The 25,273-nt window shown below is 44.4% G+C and overlaps 1 protein-coding gene across 4 annotated transcripts in view; it reads left to right on the forward strand.

Annotated features, from left to right (window-relative positions):
• Nucleotides 1–25,273, forward strand: part of PDZD2 (PDZ domain containing 2) — a 151,330-nt gene that overhangs the window by 52,816 nt on the left and 73,241 nt on the right. The window lies entirely within an intron of this gene.

Consider the following 25,273-nt stretch of genomic DNA (forward strand, 5'->3'; position numbering starts at 1 on the left):
AGAGTTCAAAGGACCCTGGAGCCGCAGATGAAGCAGGGTGAACCTGGGAATGGCATGGGTGGGAAGCAGTTTATAACTGAAGATTGTCACTTAATTTTCTTGTTGTCATTGTCATGTAATTAAAGGCATAGCCATTGAGCTAAAAGATGAGGTTGTTCGGTTGGATTTTGGGGGCCATAATCACTGCTGTGATGTTGCTGCCAGGAGGCAGGGACTTGCAAACTGATCTTTCCAATAGGAGGATTATAGCTGAGGAGGGAGTGCTGGGTTTAAAGAAAGAAAAGTTTAAAGCTGTCATATAGTGGTTTCCACTCAGATGAAAAAGCAGGGGATTATAAAGCTTTTGTAAAAAATAATAGGGGGAAAAATAGCATTGTTAGAGGACTGACAATGGAAAAGTTGCTTGTGGGAGAAAAAAAAGCTCTTGGGACTTGCATTTTAAAAGGATAGTTCCCCACAAGTACTGGGTGAAGCGAGCTCCCGAAAGGCATGGCAGACTGCTCAGGGCTCTGCTTCTCTGAAGTTTTGTTCCGGAGAGAGGTTTTCTCAGCTAAACCAGTGGCTGAGTTGCTGTAGTGTGGGGCTGCTTTCAGTCGCTCCTGCAGCAGTGTAGCTCTTAGAGGCTCTTTGTAAGACCAGGGGCTTTATGCACTTTAGGCACTGGGGTTGTTTGGTCATTAATTGTGTTGTGGACTCCCATGGTTTATGCAGAAAGGTCTCTCCTTTCATCCTTGTTGAGGTTTGGAGGTATTTTTTGCATCTGAAGGGGAGGCCAGGCTGTGCTGGAGTGGGTGGTAGGTTCAGAGCACTTGTGGCTGAGTGGCAGAAGTAAAAAAATGAGGTGGGGAATATGAAAACTCAGAGGTGTCTGAGGAATGAGGGGAAATAACATAGTTCTCTCCATCAGTTCAGGAAGGGACTCAGATGCTCTTTTTAGACCCTGTCTGTGCCCCTGTGTATTGAACTTGGTGTGCTGTAAGGTGGTAGCCAAGTAGCAGGATATTCAAGTTATACAGGGAAACTCAAATTTGTTTCCTTGCCCTTTTGGGGCCTTTCTATTTGATTTACCTAGGATCATTTGGGAGCTGACTTTCTGAAAATCAGTGGTATTAAGGCATTTGAAGGCTTTTCAGTGTTGCGCTCCTTTGGGTCTCTTCAGTGGAGTAGCCTATGTTTGACTTGAAACAAAATATGAAGCGATGACAGAGGCTCCAGCACTCCCTGATACCAGCTGGTGTATTTAGTAATGGTAACTGTAGAACATCTCAGCTTTGTGGTTAAATTTGATTTCTGCTTATGGTAGTAGTTCACCTTTATTAAAACAGCTTCATTCAGGAGTGCATGTGCCTTGCGACGTAAGTATTTAAGGATGCCTGTAGAGCATTGTGAACTGGAGGGTTGACAGCTGTAAGTTTTAATTGTTACAGAAGGAAATGTTTTTTCACTAATTGGCAGAAATGGGTTTAATGGGATAAAGCTGGGTCAGACTACTGCATAGCGTGTGTGAGTCTGAGTGATAACCCCTAGAGTAAAACATACGTGTGCAAACCTGCTTTTGAGATGTAAAACTAGACGTTGATGCTTTGCTAAATTTTTGTTCACAATACAAATTGAATTACTGGGGGCTCATGAAAACCTGTGGAAAGGTTATGTGAAAAGAGGGTGGTGTAGCTGAAGGACCTAAGCAAGCCAGCACTGCCAAACGCTGGTATTTCTGAAGAGGCTGGAGTTATTGGGAGTTTGCAGAGACTGTGCTGAGCACAGTCAGGTTACCAGGCGAGTGTGGGAGTCCTGCCCAGCCAACAGTCATAGGGACCTTCAGGAAGCTCTCTCATTTCACACAGGTCAGGTAACAACGCAGGTTGCTAAAATCCTTGTAGATACAGGAACAGTTCAGTCAAAACCTGCCTTCATGCTGCTGGCAGGGAAGCTGCAATGGTCACCCAAGCAAACCCGAACCCTGTGGTTTGCTTTAGGCTGGAGATCACTGCTGTGCAGCCAGCTGTGGGGTTTTTGCTTTGTATTTGGCTTTTAAAATTCAAATGCTTTGGACAGAAACATTATAGTGCAAGTCTATATCTCCGAGGACATTAGTCTGTTGAGACACTTGGCAGGAGTGCAAGTATCTGAATGTGGAGTAACTTGATTTTTAATTTTATAAACCCTTATGTAAACAACATTGTTTGGATCACTGGGAGTCAAATGTTTAACTTTTCTCTCTATGGTTTGAAAAACAACAATAAAAAAGCCCAAAAGGAAAAAGAAACAAAACACTACTTATTTTCCTGGTGTGTCCTTGTAACACTTTCCAAATGTAAAAACCTCTTAAGATATGGAAAAGCAGCAATCCTGTTTATACTGCCTTTACAAAAAGACTGATCAAAGGAGCACAGCTTTGCTTGGCTGTATTTAGCATTGATGACTGCATTAATGTCAGGGTGATTATTATTTTGTTGAATTCAAAAGTTGTGAGCGCTGCAAAGAGTAAAGCCATCTGAGGCTTTGGTGTGTGCTCGATTTATATCTTATAACGTGCCATGCTATCACAACACTTTTTGTCCTCTGATTGCTGCATTTCTTTGTCAGTCATTTGGAAAGTCTACTTTGTGGTTGGGGCTTATCTGGCTTTATTTTTATTCTATTTTTTTCTTAGTTTTTTTTTTTTCTTTAACTCTGCTCAAGAGTGTTGGGAATTGGGAAGGTTTGACCTTGCTGGGAATGCGTGAGTTTCCCCCCACAGGGGAGAGCTAATCCCACCTGCATTCAGCTGAGCAGCCAGTACTCCTGCTGCACAGGTGGAAAGGAGTTAAAAGACATTCATGTGCCCTGACTCATCATACCCAGCGCTACTGGTCAGGCATCTTTCTTGGACACTAACAAGGCTGTGAATAGGCCAAGTGAAAACAGACCCTCAAAAAAGCATCAACAGATGAAGTGAGGGCAGTTTCTGCTGTTTCTTATGCAGGCATGACACCTTATGCCAAAACACTTTGATATTGTGTACAGATACAAGGCAGATCATGGGGTCTGTGCCCCTCTGCCTGGGGGTGGCGGCAAAGAAGGGTGCAGCAGGCCTGCATGGATGGGTAATTTAAAGAAGTAATACTAAAATGGGAGTATGCCAACAAACTGTGCAGCTGGTTAAAGCCTGACTTCAAGGGACTGATCAGATCAGATCCCAGACCAGAAACCTCACTAAAATGCTTTCCAGGGGTTTGTATGAGAGCTATTGTCTCTCTGCATACGTGGTAGGGACACAGCTTTTGTTCTGTCCTGCAAGCAGTGCCTGTGGATGGAAATGGGCAGCACTGTCCAGCTCTGAATACTGCTGGCGTGGGACAGCAGCCTTTTGACATGGCATAGTTCATCATTTTGTTGTTGAGATTTCTCCTTTTGTAACTGCTGGTCATGTTGGTGGTGAAAGCAATGCTGCTTTTAAAGCAGAAAAAAGCCATTCTTATGTGCTAGGCAAGTTTGAAATAGTTGGGTTTTCCCACATGCTCTGGACTTTAGAAGTTGGCTGTGATTTCCCTCCCCCACATGGTCACATTTCTCACTTTATGAATCAGGTATTGTTTTCAATACTTCCATTTGGTTACTAGGGAGGATGTCTCTCTTTTTTTCCTTTCCTTTCACTGTCTTTTGCCTTGTCATAGTTTGACCTTTCCACCTGCTTAGAAGTAAAGATGGTGGTTGGACCTGATGACCTTAGAGGTCTTTTCCAACCTTAATGATTTTATGATTCTGTGACATGAGCCTGGAAATTAAAAGTGATCGATTCTTTCCTACTTCCCACTTGTCTCAAGAACATTTCAGTAAATGAGAGGAAACTCAAACCTGCCCACTTTCCTCAGTCCTTCAGCACAAAATCCCTTCCCTGTCCATCCAAGAGTCTTAACCAGCCATTATCGTGACTATATTACTTTTCTTCCAGTACTGGTGGTGTAGCTGCAGCTTTTCATTTAATGTACAAAGAAGTGTTGTGTTGGCTGCAGGCATATTGTCATTCATGTACAGCTAAATCTCTCTTAGCAGGGATAATGAGAAGATGATCTGGATAAAGCTTGAAGATGGATAGTGGAAGAGGTATAACCCGACTGGTAAAGCACTGCTAGCATGTTCATGTACATACCTCCCCTGTGTGAACACCAGTGCGTACAGGCAGCTTGCAGCAGCAGTGGTTGCAGTGGGTCTCCTGCCCACAGTCAGTGCTTGGTGTTGGCTGCCTTGTGCACCTCTCCAGCCATTGATACCAGCTATGGTGAGAACAGAGTCTGGCTGATCCACAGCCTCTATAATTCAGCCCAGGTCAGATGAATTGGAGGTCCTTAATTGCTGCTTATTTTCCAAACATAGGAAAGGATGTTATGAGTAGATAGTTCTAGTAACAGTTCATGCACCATGAAGGATCTGTTGTTTTTTCTTGTTTGTCCAGGAGCAGAGTTGGCAGTTGAGACCCTAGTTGAGCTACATGTGAATCTACATTTTTTATAGATTCAGTCTCTGCAATGGCCCTTTGGGATCTGAGTCGTTCATGATGTCATACTTGCATCTTGCTTGCCCTCCCACAATGGCATTAAAGGGCAGTCCTGGGAGCTGCAGGTCCTGCTCCTAGTGCTTTTCAGGCAGTGTCAAAGTTGCAAAGTCGAGTTGAGTTTCAGGGATGCAGGTTGTGCACGGTCCTGATTGCTGTGGTGTGGACAGTGTCTGAAAGCTGGACCTTGCCCTCAATATCTGCAGTTGGGCACTCTGTAGCAAGTTCCCTGAGAGGTTTTCCAGTTGCATCCTCCTTGTACTGTGTAGCGTAAGAGATTAATTCACTGTTGGTGCTGTGAGGTTGTGATTTGGATTAATTTATTTCACATTGAATTTATTAAGTGCTCTCTGTCATGCGTAGTTTTGACCAGCAGTGAGAAACCACTGTGATGTGAGCACTAAGGATGTGGTAACAGACATTGAATAGTGTGTAATAGGACACAATGGGATAAGCAGGGAGACCCTTGCCAGTTCCTAACTTCCACTGAGTTTTCTCTGCAGGCTTCACCGCTCATTTGAAGATGAAATGCAGAGTCTGGCACTCAAGTCTGCAGGGGTCGTTGGCCCCTCTTGCATGTGTCATTGATGATATAGAGCAAGCATTCAACCGCAGTCATCATTTCCATAGGTTATGGACCTCCTTTTTGAAACCTTTGTAGCGGAGTCAGTAAATGTACTTAAGAAATTAGTAAACTGAGTAGATTATTAAGTCAATAAATCTAATAGGGATTTAGGGTCTTCCCTTCCTTCACTGCGTTTGAGTAATGATGATTATATATGAGTTTAAACTGCCAAATTTGGAGTTGTATTCAGACTGCTACTTCAAGCCTTATGTCCTGGCTTTTAGCTTCTGGTCCAGATCCAATACATTAGAATTAATATATGTATATTGGCGAGGCTAAATAGACCTTAAAATATGGTAAATATTAGTGAGATACCGGTATGTTCTGTTAACAGCTCTGTTTCACATATATGCTTAGTGATCTCAATTTTTAGATAAAACTTAATAAACCAGGGAGGGTAACAAGGTTTTATGTGCAGCAAATGGCTTTTGTGACCCACTTCAGAAAGTGCTGTAAATTTATGCTGGGGGCTACTGGGCAGTACTGCTGAGAACCCATCTCTGCCTTCCTATCCGAAGAACTGACTTCAGAGGGTACAGAAAGAAAGTAAGAATGCATTAATTAAGTTGAAACATGAAACTGAAGTGACATGAAATATATCAGTAAATTTGGTGTGATAGCTGCTTTTCTGTATAGGAGATCAACGGTTAGGTAAGTCAGCCACCTGTTGCTTTGCTGAAGGCAATTCTCTCTAGGTGGTAAATTTGTCCTCAATGCCTCCAGGTTTTATGTCTTTTTTTATTTCTCAGATGGTGAAAGTAATCCCTCTTGCAGACTGAATTTTGCCTGTGGTGATTCTTCTAAGGCACTGGCTTTGAGCATGGTCCAAAGCTAATTAAATCAAAGAGTATTGATCAAATAGTTGACTTCATGCTTTGGTTTTGTGTTCTCCTCACTTGAACAAGGAGCTGCCTCACTTCCCTGATGCCTGCTTATGTGTTTAGGAGTAACAGAGAAGGAAAGAAGAGCTTGTGACTCTCTTCCCTTGCAAAAAAAATGGGAAAACATTGTGGGGATTGAGAGGAAAAAAGTTTGTAGAGGAAGGGTAACCTATTAACTGGAAGATAATGTTGGGGTTTTAAAGGGGTGGGAGCATCTGGAGAGCTGATAACATCTTCTTCCGCTCTTGCCAGCACATTTCTAAGCAGTCCTTGCCAAAAACTTCCCCAAAGAGCGGGGCTTTAGTCAATTATTACAAGGAGGGCTTTGTGAGTCCAGTGCTGTTCCTTGTCCCCTCCTGCCTTCTGGTGACACAGGCAGCTCAGGCCAGCTCTGTTTTCGGGAACATGTAGTGAGTGCCTTGCATGAAAAGTGCAGTAACTGCATTATCAGGGTGGTTCTGCTTGGTCAAATGAAATGTGAGTTTGCAAACAACATCATGAGATGACAAATCTGATACTGGCTCAGTCCTATCGAGGTGATAGAAGGCTTTGTGGTTTACTGCATGGATATATGTATTTTATGCATGTAAAGGATAGGTGCAAAATCTAGTAGGATGCAACAGATTGATTCAATCTTTAGTATTTTGCTAACCATTTTGTTGGATTTTTAACTATCCTATAACTTTCACTAACATCTAAATTTGTTGTACTGCATTAAATGCCAAATATTAACATCCTCTAGTATCTTAGATTTACAGCATTCCATTATGCATCTCCAGACCCAAGACTTTGACCTAGCACCCAAACAGATAGATAATCAAAAACCAATCCCTTAGCACATCGCCGAATATTGTTCATTAATATTTACTTCTAATATATGTTACGTATGTGTGGGCGCTGTAGTATCTCAGTCATGTTTATGACTTCATCCTGGTCTAATGTATAAAACAGATGGTACTTGTATGGCATCCATATGAGCAGAGTTTACACATTGTATCTGTACGTGTATACGTTCTTCTGTTTGATCAGTGTAAGAGCAGATATCCCAGCCAAAGAAAAAATGTTCATGGAAAAATAAGTGCTACCATAATTCAGAGTAAACTCTGTGTCAGGCTCATTATATGGGTTTACATATAACAGATGAAATTGTTAATAGTGCATCAGCATCAAGATGGCACCAAATGAAAAGGAAAGGATCAACAGGTGCCTGACCTGTGGTTTTGATGTTCTTCTGTTTTTGTTTGGGGGGGAAGAGGGGGCATCATTATTGTCATGGAAACAGGGCATGATGGTGATTAAGATGGATATGGATCTTTTGTTTCTGGGGTGCATGTGGCTGTTTAAGTTCTGTTATTGCTGTGCTCAGTGGCAATTTGTTGAGATTATCTGCTGTGTGTGGCTTCATGAGCATGGCAAATAGAGACCATGTGTATTGATGCTTCTTCTCTGAGTAATTGCCAGCAAATAAGATCTTTACCATTGAATACAAGGGTGTCTAGGTAAGGTTGTGGGTCGGTATTTTTGTCCACCAGAATGTTACTATTGTCATGAATTGCTTTAATTTGGGGCAGGGTGTGGGAAATAAAAAAGCTTCTTTGCTGCAGAACATTGATATTTACGAAGAAGTATGCAGCCTGGTAGTCCTTGGGACAGCCGTTGCAGTGCTGGGTGTCAGTGTCAAGGATGCCTGTCCTGGCTGGCAGTGAGGACAGTCTTGTGTCTCCCAGTGAATGTGGCACGTGTTCAGAAAAAAGACCCTGTGTGCTTCTTGGCAAAGCTTCCCAGAGGGCTGTGAAGGAACAGCCATGGCTCTCAGCCATCACTGCACTCCGAGGAAATCCCAGTCTTGCGGGTCAGGTGGCAAAATGCCCATTGATCTTCGGAGAGGATGATGGGTAGTCAAGGTTTTGCTACTGGAGATTTGGGTGGGTTAGGACAGTGTTAGGGCTCCTGTAGGGTTGCAGTGGCTCTTCTGGGAAGACTGAAAATAGCGCTACATTAAAGTGCCCATGGCAGAGTTCTTTGGCATACACTTGACAGTTAATATTTCTCTGGCATGGCATATGGGCTGTCAAACACTCTTCTGCATTGCCAGAGGAGCAGAAATGTCCTGCCACAGGGATGTGATCCAGCTTCCCGCTTGTTCAACAAAGGAATTCTTGTTGCTAAACAAAAGGCTTTCTTAAGGCATATATAGATGCCCAGAGCCTGAATTCATGCTTCTCTCCATGGGATGAGTCACTGCACTGGTTTTTAATAGAGCCCCTCTGGATTTATGTGGCTGCTGCTCAGATTAAACTCACATCCAGCATGTGAAATAAGATTCAGAAGCTGTCGTGCTCTGCTGCTTTCCTCCTGCTTGCAAACAGTTGCTGTTTCAAGTCTGCTTCTGTCTTTTTCTATGTAGGTAGCAGGTACAAAATATGTTACAGAGCATCCTCCTTTTGGGTTATAGTAACTGCTTGTGTGTGTTGCTACTTATTATTTTTAAGCAGACATCCCATACCTGCTGTCTTGTTAGCTGTGTTTTGTTTAATTGAATTCAGTCTTATGTGAGAACATGCTGACAAGTCCAATCAATACCTTCAGTTTTGTTTAGCAAGGGGAGGGGAAGGAAACATTTTATAAGGTAATAATGAAGCAGTTGTGATGATTCGTAATGAGACTTTTTAGTTTCCTCCACCCCCCCAACATCTTGTTGGGACTAGAATCTTTTTTCCTGCAGTCAGTGCCAGGGTCCGCTCTGAAATTTAGAAACATGACTTTTTAACACCTTTGGAGTAGGAGATGGTAGTTCCCTTGGGGAGGGAAGTGAGGTGGAAGAGCTAGAAAAGCTTGTGTAAGAGCTGGGGTGCTGTGGGTGGGGCAGGTGATGGAGGAGAGGAGAGGAAGAGAGAACTGGTTTGGAGGGAGTGGGAGCAGCGCTGAGCCCTTGGATGCATACCTGCTGGTCTCCGCTGTAAGTAGTCCTGCATATAAAGCAGACGAATGGAAGTCAAACAGGGAAATGAAATTTCTTTTCCTGTGATGCTGTTGCCTTTGAGTTTTTTTTATTAGGCTTTAAAGGCTTATCTGCTGAATAAGCCCGCTCTGTATGAAGCGGGGATGGGCAGAAACTCTTGGACTTTAAATCTGTGAGCCTTGCAGTCTGCTTGTCTCGGCTTTGCATGTCTTGGGGGGTTTGTAAACTTTGTTTTGCTTGACAGCCTATCTTCATCTATGCAGGAAGGTTTGCCTCTGGCTGGCATGCCCTTTGCATTTAATTAAGCAACCCCCCTTATCCTGTAGAAGCTGATCTGGGACAGCTATATGGTTCGTCTGTAGTCAAGCCACTATTTCTTTTACCACTTTTATTTTTTTACTGCAGCTTTTGTTTTGTTTTGTTTTCTTGTGTCTTTTCTTGTATGTCTGTCTTTCACCCCCTTGTGCTATCTTTCACTGTTGAATATTCATACTCTTGATATGCACGTGGGCTAAAAATTGTTATTGCTTTGAACTCACAAATGAAGTGAGTGAATTCCCACATCCACTGCAGAAAAGGAAAATATTCAGTTTGAAATATAATTTGGAGCCTATAGGAAAATGCATCTGAAGAAGTTTGTGCTAATTCTGTAGCTTTGGTACCAAAGCACCAGCTCTGTTATTGTCAAGAGTATTGCATGTAAGCTCTGTATTTTAATAGTAACTCAGTATGGCTAATTAGGTTGAAAGCTCTTTGAAGAAGCTGATGTACTGACTAAATAAGCTCTTGTTTTTCAAAGCAAGTAAAGACACTCTTAATTTACAGACCAGAAAGTTGTAGAGCTGCCTTTGGTTTGCATGCTAGCAGACAGTATGAAGCCTGAGCATGCTTCCAGTCAAGTTTACTCCAATGCTGTCTGCTAGGATTGGTGTCAGTGTGCTTGGGGGAGGTTTCTGGGTCTTTGGCACAGTAGCACAGCATAAGTTTGTGCCACTGTGCTTGATGTGTCCGGGAGGAGGAGGTCATGTAATGAATGCTCCTGCAGCATTGAAATCAGTGACAGTGTTACCAATCTCTTCACTGTTTGCAGGCAGGTTCAATCCAATAATGAAGAGCAGCTTTGGGTTTCTAACAGATGACATGGTTAATCCTGAAGCATGTATAAAGCGGCCATAGTTATTAGGAGATTTATGGCTTTGAAAGTTCGGATTCCCTTAGCGCAGTTTGTTAATGGCAAGGATTTGCAGTAAGTGAATAATAGATGAAAGTCATCAAAGGGCTTACAGGGGATTTCTTGTGATGTGGCGTTGCTCTGTCTCATGCCAGAGCTGAAGATTTCTGCGTGGATCCTAAAATTAAAAATTAAACAAAAAAAAAAAGCGGGTGGGCAGGAAATGGGGACAATAGTTCCATATTTGGAAATACAGTGGGATAAATCCCATGACTGGAGTGTGGCTATCAATGGCTACAGGCTGTTCAGAAAGGAGAGACCAGGAAGGAGGAGTTGAAGCGTTGCCCTCTGTATCAGAAAACAGATAGTGTATGAAGAATTAGCTTTGAAGAGTGGCCACAAACTGGTCGAAAGCTTATGGGTCAGTATAAAAGACAGGGGCAAAAAAAGGAACCTTGTTGTTGGTGTATACTACAGGCCACCTGATCAAGGAGACACTGCCAATGAAGCCTTCTTACTCCAGCTACAGAAGACTTGACGACTGCAAGCTCTTGTCCTAGTGAGGGACTTCAGCCACCCTGACATATGCAAGAAAAGCAGCATGGCAAGCTGTAGGCAATCCAGGAGACTCGTAGATCGAAGATAATTTCTTAACCCAGATAATAGACAGCCCTACCCAAGGAGATGCAATGCTGGACATGATGATCACTGATACAAGTGAGCTCATTGGTGATGTCAAGATTGGAGGCAGCCTGGGCTGCAGTGGTCATGCACTGGTGGAGTTCAAGGTCCTGAGGAATATGGGACAGGTGAGGAGTATAGTCAGGACCCTACATTTCAGAAAAGCAGACTTGGAGCTCTTCAAGGAGTTAGTCAGTAGGACCCCCTGGGATACAGTCCTTGGGGTCAGGGGAGCAGAACAGAGCTGGCAAATATTTAAGGATGCCCTCCATAAAGCACAAGAGCGTTCAGTCCCCAGATGTAGGAAATTGGGCAGAAAAGGGAAGAGACCAGCCTGCCTGAGTTGGGACCAGCTGGTCAAACTGAAGACTGAGCAGGAACTGCACAGGCAGTGCAAGCAGGGACAGGGAACCTGGGAGAAGTATACGGACACTGCCTGGTTGTGTAGGGATGGAGTGAGGAAGGTCAAGGCACAGCTGGAGCTGAAGTTGGCAAAGGAAGTGAAGACCAACAAGAGGGTTCTCTACAGGTACGTCAATGAGAAAAGGACAGTTAAAGAGAGTGTATGCCCACTGATGCGTGAAAATGGTGACCTCGTATTAACAGATGAGGAGAAGGCTGAGGTACTCAACAACATTTTGCCTCAGTCCTCACTGACAACTGCTCTCCTCACCCCTCCTGGGTTAAAGGAAAACAAGATGGGGACCAGGGAGGTAAACCTCCTCCCATTGTAGAGGAGGATCAGGTTTGTGACCACCTGAGGAACCTGAACATATATATGACTATGGGACCTCATGAGATGCATCCCAGAGTCCTGGGGGAGTTGGCTGATGTGGTGGTCAAGCCACTCTCCGTGATATTTGAAAAGTCGTGGCAGTCAGGAGAAGTCCCTGGTGACTGGAAGAAAGGTAACACTGTGCCCATTTTTAAGAAGGGTAGAAAAGATGACCCTGGGAACTACTGACTTGTCAGTCTCACCTCTGTGCCCAAGAAGATCATGGAACAGATTCTCCCAGAAGCTATGCTAAGGCACATGGAGGATAGGAAGGTCATTAGTGGCAGCCAGCACGGCTTCTCCAGGGGTAAGTCCTCTCTGACCAACCTAGTGGCTTTCTATGACCAGGTAACCACATCAGTGGACACAGGAAAAGCAATGGATTTAATGTGTCTGGAGTTCTGTAAAGCCTTTGACACAGTCCCCCACAACATCCTTCTCTCTAGAGTGGAGAGATATGGATTTGGTGGGTGGACTGTTCGGTGGAAAAGTAACTAGTTGGATGGTTGTATTCTAATTCATTTCCCTGTCTCTGATTTTCTTGTATTCTGGAAGTGTCCTGGCAGTGAGCGGACCGTTCATAGCCTTAGGGGCTGCCCGTGGCCGTCTTCTCTTCTGCACCACGCCAGGTGAGCAGGCAGGTGCTCCACCTCCTCAGCATTTGGCACAGCTCTTTGCTGAGGCACACACTCTGCTTTGCTCCCAGCGGTGTTTTCACCTGCAAAGGCTGGAGGCTACTGGCTCCCAGGGCCACAGTGCCAAGTGTTTCTGCAAGCTGTGAGCTGCCTGGCAGCAGTCCTGGTAGGCTCTGTGATATTGGGTGATGGGATAGGACCCTTTTCCCAATATGCCCCTCCTGTGACACCTGCCACTCTCGACGGGAGGGTGCACCAATGTGTGTGCCAGGGACTTCTCTCAGCTGAGGTGATGTACACCAATGCATACCCATACCTGCTTCTGTGTTCACAGAGTTAGTCCTGACCAATCGCTGAGCTGGGGTACCCGTTGCCACCTTTTGTATGGCAGCATGAGTCTCTTCTTGGAGCCTGTGTCAGGGCTGCAGGAAGCTCCTTCCTGGGCTTGTGGGGAGGAGAAATCAGTGAATAATCCTCACTGTTATGATGTGATGTGATGGAGGTGTGAGGGGTCTTGGGGACCTTCTTAGGCAGAAATGTTATAGGATGGTTATTTTTAACTTTGTTGTCATGTCCCAAGTTGGATGGCACCTCTGTTGCATGTGGCAACATCTAAAGAAGCTGCATTTTAAAGTTTTGACTGCAGCAGCAGCTTGAGGGGGCAGGTGTGCTGATTTGCTGCTTGGAAAAAGCTGGTTATTTGAATAGATGCAGAAGGCAGAGTTGCATCCTTTCTCCAGACTCTTAGAACAATGTCTGGTTTGGGGGCTGTTACTGGGGCTGTCCTTCTCACCTGAGGCAGTTTCTGGCATTGTAGACCCTGGGGTGGTCTACGGGAGGGGTGCTCATATCTTTTCTAGCTGGTGGAGGGGTTACAGCAGGCTGTAAAAGCTGTGTTAAATCCAGAAATTTCACTCTGTGCAAAGTGTTGGTTGGGAAGTTGAAATAATCTGAAAGTACTCACCCATTGGCCCTTTGAGGAGGGCATGTCTGTCTTGTCTGTGTTGCAAAACTGAGTGAAAGTATTTATGGCTGCTGCCATGTGTGTTTGTTAATTTTTCTTCCTTTTGGCCTCATCCTAACTCACTGTGTTAAAAACAGAAAGTGAGGATGTAATTAGTAGCTGGTCTATAAATGTGAGCATCCAAGGAAGGTAGCAAACGTGCTACAGGCAGGCACATGTATATCCGGCATTGCCCATCTCCAGCCTTTGCAAACTGTTTTCTTGTAGAGTTCTGTCTGGAATTCCAAAATTTACTCAAGCAGTGTGGTTTGAGGGCATGTAGTGTTGTTGGGGGTATCATCCTGGGGGTGGTTGTCATCTGGCTGGGGGTGGTTTTTGCTCCACCTGGGTTGGTGCCAGCCTCAGCAAGTTGGTAGTTGCTTGTGTTTTGCTGGTGATCTGCCTCCACCTGGGAATCCTGAGCATCTGTGAGTGAAGTGCTTGAATTCAAAGCAATGCACTTGCCTGGGCAAAAATAACTTTGGCCCCGTCACCAGGGAGTTTGGATGAGAACTGTTTGTGCTCATGGGGAATTGTAAATCTGAATGAATATCGGAATGGTTTGCTTGTTTTAGAGAGGGTGAGTCCTTTATTCTGGCCGAATGTCAGGAATATCAAAGATGTATTTAGGCAGTGGGTGAGGAAGGGTTTGGTGTGACTGACAGAAACTGTTGAGCAAGAGAGACAGTGCTTTGTGCGGGGTTATTATGGTTAGAAACCTGTCGCAGCATGCAGAGGAAGCACGGTTCAGCAAGCCCATAGTCAGAGCCGAAAGCAGTTCATCCCTGGGATTTACTGTATGCACAGCCTGTCGTCATGGCCAAGAACAAAGTAGCGATGTTAAATAGCTAAATAAACCTCCTGTCCCCACAGGCGATGGTCCTCAAAAGACAGAAATGTCCTTTGCGAGACTGGCTGCAAAAGAAATGGAGTGCTGACAGCCTCAGTGGAATGAGCGTGGTGCTGGGGGTTGTGTTGGCTTGGTCTTGTGGGTGGTGATGGATGCCAGTGTCATGTGGGGCATGTGGAACACCTTCCCGTGGTGTACACACTCCTTTTCCCTTCTTTTTCAGGCCGTCTGCAGTGTGAAAGTCACAAAAAAAAAAAAAAGTATGTGGGTGTGTGTTTCTGTGTATGAGTTTAGGTTCTTTTTCCCCTTTATTTTTTTAAAAACTCTTTTTTTTTAATGTCAGTTATACTTTCAGACCTTCCCCCTGCTCTGATGAAGGGTTAGGGTTTTTTTGTGTTAGTAGAGGGCTAAATTTCTCATCTCAAATACATGTTTCTTGGTCGAATCACAAAATCTGAGGGTGCTGAAAGACAGGCATTGCTACCCCTTGTTAAGGAGGGAGCTGCTGATGAAGTAGCTGCTGTTTTCAGTATTAGGAAAAATCCTGGAAAATATCCAAAACTGAGTGACCTTTTGAAGGCAAATAGTCCTTCCTGGTAAAATTGGTGCCTTCAAATAAATCTGAGCACTGTGAATTCGTTCCTTCCCCATCTGCCCCCCAGTGCTTGCGGGGTTATTTGTAGCCTGGCCTCTCTCTGTTAATAGGGCTCCTCTCAGGGGCTCAAGTAAGCTTGCAAAAACATTGGAAATAAGTCTCTTCTACCCCTGCATACTGCTTCCTGCTGTAAAATAGACTTGATTAAATTTTCTGGCTCTCCCTTCCTTGCTTACTGACATCCAAAACCTTCACTTCTCAGTGGAAAGGAGTGCTTTGGGAATTGCAACTAATGTTGAAACCCAAAGAATGTGGTTTGCCAAAACAGTGTTACTGAGATTTCCTTCTTTTTCCTCCTTAAAGTATCGTTGTAAAGCTTTGCTGCTGGAATAAAAGCTCTTTCAGTGGGATGTGTTTTTTCTCCTCCCTTTTGGGGGCATGTGGTAATTCCTGCCTAGGGGAAAAATAGGAAGATTTATCCCAGAGGGGTGACCTCACTGCACAGGAGTAGCCCGGGTGTGAGTGGGGACAGAGGAATAGCTGCTGGTAGGTGGAAGTAAGGGGGTCCCCTCGTCCTTGAGGCTCTGGGCTGGGGAGGGGAGGTACTAAGGGCTGTGTTAGGGACAGGGAGCTGGCTTGGTCGCAGTGGATCTGGCCAGTCCCTGGGAACAGGAGTCCCCTGGCCACACACTGTTGGTGTGGCTCTGAGTCAGAGCAAACAGGCCCTGCTGCTAGCACTGCTGTGTGCTGCTGCACTGGTGCTGGCTGGGAGCATGATCTAGCTCTCATGGACTTGAAAATCTCCCACCAGTAAGCTTTGCACTAGGGCATCATCACATCCACCACTGGATTTTTTTTTTTTGTAGGTACCCTCCCTGCCTGCTGCCTCTGTGAAAAATCCTGGATTGTGATAAAGTATATCTCCCATGCTAAACTTCACATTCAATTTTGAGTACAAACCATTTGTCTCAGGTTAAATCTGCTTTCAGCTGTCATCTGCTGCCTGGTGTGGAAATGGGGGTCACAATTAGATAAGTGATTTGCAAGGAGGAAGCAGGAAGGATCTTAGCAGGATGCTTAGAAAGAAGTTGTTTTAGGAAGGTGATCCTAAAATATAAGCCTATACAAAGGTTGGAGAGCCTTGGGAATACAGTAGTGAGGTGTGAAATGCAGTGGCAAGATCTGTGCACTCGAGGTGAAGTGGGAAGAGTGTTGCACACTGTATAAACCTTGTATATGGGCCACATGTGGATGGCTTTTGACCTCTTCCTTGTTTCTTAGTGTGAGGCTCATGTGCTTCCTGGATGGATGATTTATTTAATGTTTTGCAAATATGAACTTGTTTGAGCTCTCTTGTATGGATCAAGTCTTACACCTCAGAAGGAAAGCCATGGAGAAGGAATGCCACTGCATGGGAGACTGAAGATTTTCAAATAGCAGTTAGTGCAAATTGATCTGCAGTAAAGTAAAATCTTTATTTTGACATACTCTCTCAGTTTAAAAGTTAGGGTCCCAGCACTCTTTCATTCATGTTTGAGATTTGTTGTCTAACTCAGAAATATTGTTTTAAAAAAACCCCAACATGATAATAAGCTGCATCTCTCCCAGTAGCAGTGGGAGCACTTAGAACGTTGGTCTGTAACTTAGTGCAATGACTGCAAAAAGTAAACAGTAGTGTATTTGAATTCCAGTGTGTGTGCTGGGCATGCTCTGCAAGCAAGTCCTATCCGGTTGAGTCCTTGCACTTCTTGTGAAGCAGAAAATGACGAATGGATCTAATAGATGATAGCCCTGGTCTTTGCAACTTCCCTTTGGATGAATACATTGGGGAATATTCTTGTTAGGGGCATGGAGCAATTGCCCCATGTCTGTGTTAGGCAGTAGTGTAGCCAAAAGGGGAGGAGGTCTGTAGGATGGAACTGTTGAGCTAAGACTTGACCTCCGCACTGTGGTTGTTTTTGGAGTTACTTTGCATTAGCTCTAGTGTAGTCCCATAGACTGAATGATGATGAACATTCAGTGGAGACATAAACAAATCAAGAAATTTTGAAAAATGTTTGGTAATAAATGGAGTAAGGGAAGTGTCTCTATTCTTGACAGTGGTAGTGTTTGGGTGTAGATGTGGATTTAGGGGTATGACTGCACTCATTCACCCCTGTGTTGCAGCTGCATTACCAAGCAGCATGGAGCAACCAAGTATGTCACGCCTTGTCCTGTCCTCCAGGGGAGGGTACATCCACCTCTAGGCTCCAAGAGGAAGACAAATTGTCCTCTTCTTTGGCAAAAGGGTGGAGGAGATGTAAAAAACCTCCCTCCAAGTCCTCAAGAAGAGAGCAAATGCATAGAGAGCAGTTAGGAATGAAGAGCAGTTGCATAGGAGCTTCAAGAGCAGAAGGGCAGGAAATCATTGTGGTTGAGGAGACCTACTGCATCTGAACAGCTAACACACCATAGATCAAGGAGTAATTGCAGGTGCTAGTGCCCCGTTCTAACTTGGTACCATTTTGGCCTGTTGCAATAAAAGAAGAAAGGTAGCACTTAAAATTTTTAAACTGATAGCTAGTCATTTCAAATTGCTACATTATTTCATAACTGGAAATTATGTTTGTGAGCAAGGTAACATATCCAGCTAACTGTCTGTTTGCAGCAGAGCTGTGAACTAACAAACTGGAACATTCAGTGCCATGATGATTTGACTGGGTTAGACCACTTCTGTTTGTATGCTCTACTGTTAAATAAAGAAGAAATAGAATTTTCCTCCTCAATACCCGTTAGTTTGTCTCTAGGACCCAAACCCCAAAAGCAGCATGTACATCTGTTTCTTAGCACTTTTAAATGCAATCACGAGACTTAGGTGTTTAATAAGATCAGGTCCTTTAAAAAGCTTGAGTCCAAAATCTCTGTAGTCTAAATGCAATGTCACTCCTTTCTTCTGCTAGCACAGCAAATAAATCAGCAAATTCCAAAGATTTTTTTATTCCATGGGGGGCAGATGGGTGCAACTCTATTATCTATTAGGTTTAGAATGTCTGTCAGAGCTCAGAGAGCTGTCTTGGATGTGGAGCGCTGTGCAGCTCTTCAAGTCATGCTCTTCAGATGTTCTGGGAGGGGAGGAGGTTCATGTACTGTTGGCTGTTCATGTACTTCATCCATGTGCTGGGTGTTTTGAAGGTACCCGCTCTGCTTGTTGTTCTCCCAAAGTCATGAATGTGCTTCCGAGGCATCTCTACAACATGCAGGGTAGAAATGCGTTTTTGTGCTATGACAGCATAATTGCCATGATCTAGTGTCTCCTTTTCCACACCTCTGATGGGGATGTGATTCAGCTGGTCTTTGTTGTTTGTGGTGAGGATGCCTATCCTTTCAATTTTAAAAACTGAAGATATGAGTGCCATTCAAATGAAGCCAGACAGAACTCCCATTAGCACTATATGTGCAGTTCCCTTCCTTCAGGCTACAGCTGTGCGTATCTCTCAGCCATACATAGGTGGGAGCTCCTGCTGGGAGCTGAAGTGTGGTCCTCTGCGACCACCAGCCTCTTCTCCTGCCCCTGCCTCTGCACTGATGTGACCAGATCAGAGCGCTGGGCTGGGTTTAGACTCTCCATCTCGAGGTCTGAGTTTTTGAAAGTTTGCTTTGGCTGGGTTATTTTAAAGCTGGATCAGTTCCCTCACTGGGTTCATTTGTACTGTTGCCCAAATGACTGTGCCAGCACTTTAGCAGGATAGAGTGGCAGGAAAACTGGGATGGTGTTTGGTGCTGGCTGATCCCAGATTTCATGTATTTGTGAAGCTGTAATACTTTAGGCCAATGGCTTCACCACCTTAGAACTTGCAGCAATTCTGTGGGGTAAGACACGTTGACCCTGTTTTCTTCATGGAAAGATTTGCCTAGGGTGCTGTGAGGGATGTGGAGCACAGCAAGGGAAAAGGAATTCAGTTCTTGCAAATCCAAAGCCACATCATTGCATCGATAACAGGTAGAGTGAGGTGTCTCACCAGACCCTATTCATAGTCCTGTGTTGCAAGCCTAAGCTGACTCTTGCCTTCCAGTGAAAGCTGCAAGCAGCCGCTGGGCAAAGAGGTCTTGCCCAGGGCCTCCTGTTAGAGATGTGTTTCCCCAAGGGCGCTTTCGGACTTCAGCACTGGGACATTTGTTTCTGTTAGTATTAAATTCTTAGTGGTGTGGTTTGTCTGATGAATGGTGAAGATCTAACCTTGCCCCATCTGTTTGCTGCTACTGTTGCTTCTCCAAGGTGTTGGTGTTGTGTTGCATTGTAGAGACTGACAGCAACCAGCCTGCAAACAGCTCGAGCATTGCCATGGAAAGCATGAGCAGTGTAATGATCACAGCTACAAGTAGTTTTTTAATCCTGCAGAGGGTTTAGTTTAAACAGCACCAGACATTCTTGCACTGGCTTGTAAAAAGCTACAGAATGCAACTTGAAATTTAACTTCCAAACTTGCTTTTCCTTCAAGATTTCAGTAGGTCTAGTTGCATACCTTGCTGTAAATTTAATAGCGAAGAATAGGAAATAGACAAAATAACTGGATTCAGAGCTCTCTTCTCCAGAAAGCCACCACTTCAGCTGTCTTGAGAAAAACCCAGTATGACATAGTAAGCCTGTGTGAGACTTGGAGATGCTGCTTCACCTTGGCCGCAAGCCGAAGCCTGAGGGTTGCTCATCCTCAAAAGGGAGATGGGGGGCCCTCTTGCACACCCGGGGCCATTTGAATGCATTCTGTGGGTTCTAGTCTCTCAGCTCCATGAGTGACTTTCCCTTTGCCCAATCTGCCTTTCCTCTGTTTATTAGGGTAGGTGAAGAACATTGTGTCCCTTCTGTGTGCCATTACCTGCAGAGCCTGGGGCGGGAAAGGACTTGTTGATGATGAGATGCTGGATTGAGATCATTCCTAGTATGCTGTAGCTGTGAGCCCACAAAAGAATATTGAAGTAGCAGCCAGGTTTATGGATGCCATTGCTTTCTTTTCAGATAAATTGTGGTTGGAGAGCTTAATCCTCTAGGGAGGTGGAGGAGAGTGCTGGCTGTGGGGTGTCCTTGCAGCACTGGGAAGGTAAAACCTCTCGCAAGCCTGGCTGAGCTAGGTCTGCCTTAGACTTTGTAGCCTGTTGTTTTCCTTTGACTGCATAAATGGAGGCTTGAATTCTGCCTGAAAACACAGCAGTCTGGTAGAAGCAGTGCCTTGTGCTTGCCAAAATCTGCCCTCAGTGTGTTGGGTGTTCTCATACAGTGAGAGAAGCAAGGTGAGGTTTTCTATCAGTCACTATCTGTTAGTCATTAATTTGTCCTGCCTTACCTGAAAAGCAAGTCAGCTCATTCGCCAGTGATGTGGAGAGGTGGTTTGTTAAGTTTAGCTTTTAAATCCCCCTTGGGGCTGGAGGTTTCAGTTCTGTGAGGATCCACACTATTTGTCTTCTTTCCAGCCTAAAGAAGATTGAGTTTCAAGACTCAAGACCGTGCCAGAGTCTTTCAGAGAAGAACATAACAATTAGTGGTCTGTCTGTCCTGGTAAGGACATTATAGGCCTGAGGAGGGGTAGGTGGGGGCTCTGGAAGCAGTTGTCTCGGCTGAGGTTTCTCCTCCGTGACCTGGTGAGATGCCTGATGGGCTGTCTGGTGAGATGTCAGTGATGCTCGGTGTGTATCCTTTCCAAAGCACTTTCTGATTTATCAAGATGAAAGGTTCTGGAGAAATGCTAAATAGTATTATTAGTGTAAAATAAACATACTTCTTCAATATTTCTGATCCTAAAGTGGATCCAGATGTTTTCTTATGGCTGCTGGGTCTGCTTTGGTTTTTCTGTAGCTCAGTGCAGCCGTCTGCATTTGCTCAAGTGAGATGGGATGTGACAGAGAGCTTGTCACAGCATGCTCTTGTCATGTCTATAAACCTTTATATTTATATGCACACACACAAATATATAAATAAAAATGAAAAAATTACTAGCTTACTCTAAGAGACCATTTCTGAGTCTGACACTTCACATGCATGCCAAGGAACTTCGAATAAACTCAGCAAGTTTATCAGTTTTTATGATCGCAGCAATCAGTTCAGCTGTGTAGGGGAGAAATGAGATTTGGCTTTGTAACTCAAAATAGTCTCTGAAGGAAGTGGACGTGTCAGTCTCTTCATAGCTTTTATACAAAATGAATACTAAATGATACCAGCCACCAGTTGCGTTTTCCAACCTGTGGTTAAGCTTTGCAAGAGGTGACTTTCCACTGCCCTTTGAAGTGTAAAGTAATTTTTCCCTATGTTTAACGATTATTAACATTGTAATAGTTTCTCTCCTATCAAAGAGAACAAGTCTGCCCCACTGCTTAAGGGTGGTGTTTTGTACAGACTGGGATTTTACCAAAGCTGGTGCCAGGGTGAGATCAAATCAGCAGGAGCAGGCAGGTGTTGCTTCCTTCTGAGCACATCAGTGGGAAAATTTTCTAAGCTGATGTTGCAGTGATGTTTTAGACCCTACTTGGGGAGATGATGATGCAGCATCTGATGGGCTTCCCAGCTGTGCTGACACTACCTTGTAAAGACCGGCAAACACAGAAAGCATGGGTGGGTGTTTTCCTGGTGAGATACTTTGGTTTTATAACTAGAATAAATAGCCATATGATCAACTGGTAAAATCTCTAGCATTCTTAAAATCAGCAATAGTAGGATTTGTTATGTGTTGTCATTTACTGGCACCAGAAGTAAGTGCCCAAGTTTTCTTAGCTGGGGTTCAGCTTTCACTGAACCCTGCTTCATGCCCTGCCAAACATAATGGGGACGTGTAAATTTTGGAATCTCAATTTTCAATAGATTTGGATCAAGCAAAGCTGCATTAGGGATATTTTTGCTCTGTGCGCCTTCACCATCCAAGCTGAAGACAGTGTTCAAACTAGGTGACAACTCAGAGCTTGCAGCTGATTCCCTGCATCTGTGCCGAGAGCGGCAGACACACATCAGCTCTGATCCTGTCCTGCCTGAGACATGGTTGGTGTCTTGATTGCTAAAATCTCTGTAAGTGCTCTACAGGGACCAAATCAGAAAAAAAAGGCATGTCTGTGTTGCGTACATTAAACCCCACGAGGAGTGGGATTTCAGGTCCCATCTAGCTTTTGCAGTTCTCTGCAGTCTAGAGGCTGGATAATTACATTTTATTGAATCCCTTCTGGCATGGGATGCTCTGGGATTGATAGAAAGTAATTAAAAATCTGAAGGTTCTCACTCATTTGATACAACCTTTCCTGTCTTTTATCCAGTGTTGACACCTTGCTGTTCTTGCTGTGGATTTTTTTTTGGCTTACTTCTTAAACGGGGGAAGAAATGTCAAAGGAAAAGCAAGTCAGCTAAGTAGGCAGCATGTACTTAGCAGAACTTGAATGTGACTCAGGCTCCTTGATTAACAGCCCTGTTTTGGGAGGGCAGTACAGCAAGTGACCACAAGTTTTTGGTGTATTAGTTTCCTATCTTGTCATATGAGTTTGTTGTTATACTAGTGGTGGTTTTCCAAGATGGAATGCTAAGTTTTTGGTTCTAAACAAACTCTGAGAGAGTGATGTCACTTACTGCATCACCAGTGCTAGCTAGATTTACTGTGTCTGGAAATACCTGACATCATCTGGTGTGTGTGATCACTTGCTGCCATGCAAAGGTGATTGATCACTCACTGACCCAGAGAAGACATTTCTTTTTCTTTCCTGGAAACTTATTGTGTGCTTTGAACTGCTGAGAAGTACTCAAGAAGACATAAACCCATGAGTTACTGCAGGCTGCATGCCTGGAACATGCAGACCATCTCAACATATGGAGTAAATCAGCACGGCCCCGCTGACTTCAGTGCAGCTGCATCTATTACCATGTGCTGAAACCCTGCTCCAGAACGTAATGATGGTTGTCTGTAAGCAGTAAATAGGAAAAGAAACCCTCCCTTCTTTTATCCTTCTTCATAACTTTACACTTTATGAACAGAATAAACATGCTGCAAATGGAGGTGAAATAGTAAATTGGTTTTGCCTCTATAAAATTACTTTATTTGGATATATGCTAAGTTCACTCTCATTCCACTTGGTTCCTAAATTAAGTAGTTGATTAATGTATGCATTTGCTTACTGGCACTCCAAAATACATCAGTGATTAGCTCAGAGATTGAGATCAGTGTTCTAAAAACCCCACACATATGCACCTGGATAAAAACATGTCATGCAGAACTGACGGCATAAAAAAAAGGTGGGCAGTACCCATGTAATCCACAGGACTATGGGATGAGAAGCTTCCTTGTGCCACGAGAAACTGTGCTATCAGGCTTATGTATGATGGATCAGAGTGCACTGGTATTGCTGCAAGCAAAAGTCATGAATTTTAATCAACTTTACTGGCTGCCTTGAAATTTGAGTTGAAAGATAAATGTGAAAAACAGGCAGCACATATTGTTTCTGGAACAGAACTGCCCCTTTTCTGTTGATTAAAAGAATTTTTCTTTTAACTTGATAATCAAAAATACTTCCATCTTAGTTAGGGAATTTTTTTTAGGTTAACTCTTCAGGTGCTGCCAGGCCTGGGTTCCTCCCTGGGCCAAGTGTCACCTCATAGCTACCCAGATGGCTGATCTTTGCTGCAGAGGCTTTCCAATGAGTCGGTTTTACTTAAATATTCTTAGTGTTTTTAAAAAAGAAGAAGACAAAAGAAGTCTTGCCTGGTGAAGACCGCTGAGTGGACTGTCCAGGGAACATGGGTCCAGTTTATATTAATTGGGGGAATCTGGCACAGCCAACTTACTTGTCCTTCTCCTATGTTGCTGTAGGGCTGCTTTTAAGGTTATGTAGTTGTTGCATTCATTTGGGAATCAGTCTTAGTAGTTCAGTGTAAGTGATTTGAATGCCAGCGTTGTCTGGAAGGGAAATCTAAGCTTTAGGAAGAAGTGGGCCGACACTTATGCCTCTGAATAGAAATGCACACCCATGGTGTTATTTCCAGCTACTGCCAGGCTAGTCCAGGTTACTTTGAGTAACAGAGATTGCAGAAGTTTGCTTCAGGGGTTATCATAGCAGCTTTTCCTGTTTCACTATGAAGTCATCTCTGTGCAGGAATAACTTAGAAGTGTTGTATTGAAGGCCAAACAACTTTTAAGAAAGGGAAGGGGAAAACCAATCTTCAAGCACCAGGGAGGAAAAAAATTGGTGGAAGACTCTCAAGTCATTCCTTCTCTCTCAACCGCAAGTGCTGTGTTATTTTTCTCTTGGGATCTTCTATGGTTCAGCTCCACACCTAGCATCTCGTCTCCTCTGATAGCAGTAGGCTGTTATTAGTGAAGAGTTCATTGTAGCTGTTGCAGATGCCTCTTCGATGCTCTGGGAAGTTCTTGTTGCTTTCACTACTGAGAAAGGCAATATATTTTGGGGCCTAAATTGCTGTGAAAGGGCACATACAAGCCTGCTAAGTACAAATTCCTGCTTGTTTGTACTCTCAGTTGGTTACACCCTTGGCTCAGAACCCAAATATTTCAAGAATTCAGGTTGAGGTATATCCTTTCTCAAAAGAGGTATGAAGTTAGATTCTCCTTTTTCATCAAGGGGTGCCATATCTCTAAGGTCAACGAGTATTTGCTTGAAGCAGAAATGTTAATTCCTTTAAGGCATGTTCAGAGAGTTTGTGACAGGAGGTTCTGGTGCCTTCCTTTGCTCTGATACAAGAACCTAGTGGTTGCCTCTTGCACAGTTGAGATGGCTTAGGTCTTGCTTTTGTAATATGCTACTGCTGTGGATGTATCTTCTTAGACTTAAGTAAAGCCTTTAACACAGTTTCTCACAGCATTCTGCTCAGGAAACTGTCAGCCTCTGGCCTGGACAGGCGCACACTCTCCTGGGGGGAAAACTGGTTGGCTGGACGGGCCCAGAGAGTGGTGGGAAATGGTGTGAAATCCAGCTGGAGGCCAGTGACAAGTGGTGTCCCCAGGGCTCAGTGCTGGGTCCAGCCCTGTTCAATGTCTTTATCAATGACCTGGATGAAAGCATTGAGTGCACCTTTAGCAAGTTTGCAGACAACACTAAGCTGGGAGGAAGTGTCGATCTGCTGGAGGGTAGGGAGGCTCCAAAGGGATCTGAACAGGCTGGACCGCTGGGCTGAGACCAATGGGATGAGGTTTAACAAGGCCAAATGCCGGGTCCTGCACTTGGGGCACAACAACCCTGTGCAGCTACAGACTAGGAGAAGTCTGGCTGGAAAGCTGCCTGGAGGAGAAGGACCTGGGGGTGTTGGTTCACAGCCGACTGAACATGAGCCAGCAGTGGCCCAGGTGACCAAGAAGGCCAATGGCATCTTGGCCTATGTTTAGTTCTGGGCCCCTCACCACAAGAAGGATGTTGAGGCTCTGGAGCGAGTCCAGAGAAGAGCAACAAAGCTGGGGAAGGGGCTGGAGAACAGGCCTTATGATGAACAGCTGAGAGAGCTGGGGTTGTTCAGCCTGGAGAAGAGGAGGCTGAGGGGAGACCTCATTGCTCTCTGCAACTACCTGGAAGGAGGTTGTGGAGAGGAAGGAGCTGGCCTCTTCTCCCA

Source organism: Phaenicophaeus curvirostris, chromosome Z (assembly GCF_032191515.1).
Source record: "Phaenicophaeus curvirostris isolate KB17595 chromosome Z, BPBGC_Pcur_1.0, whole genome shotgun sequence".
NCBI classification, from domain to species: domain Eukaryota; kingdom Metazoa; phylum Chordata; class Aves; order Cuculiformes; family Cuculidae; genus Phaenicophaeus; species Phaenicophaeus curvirostris.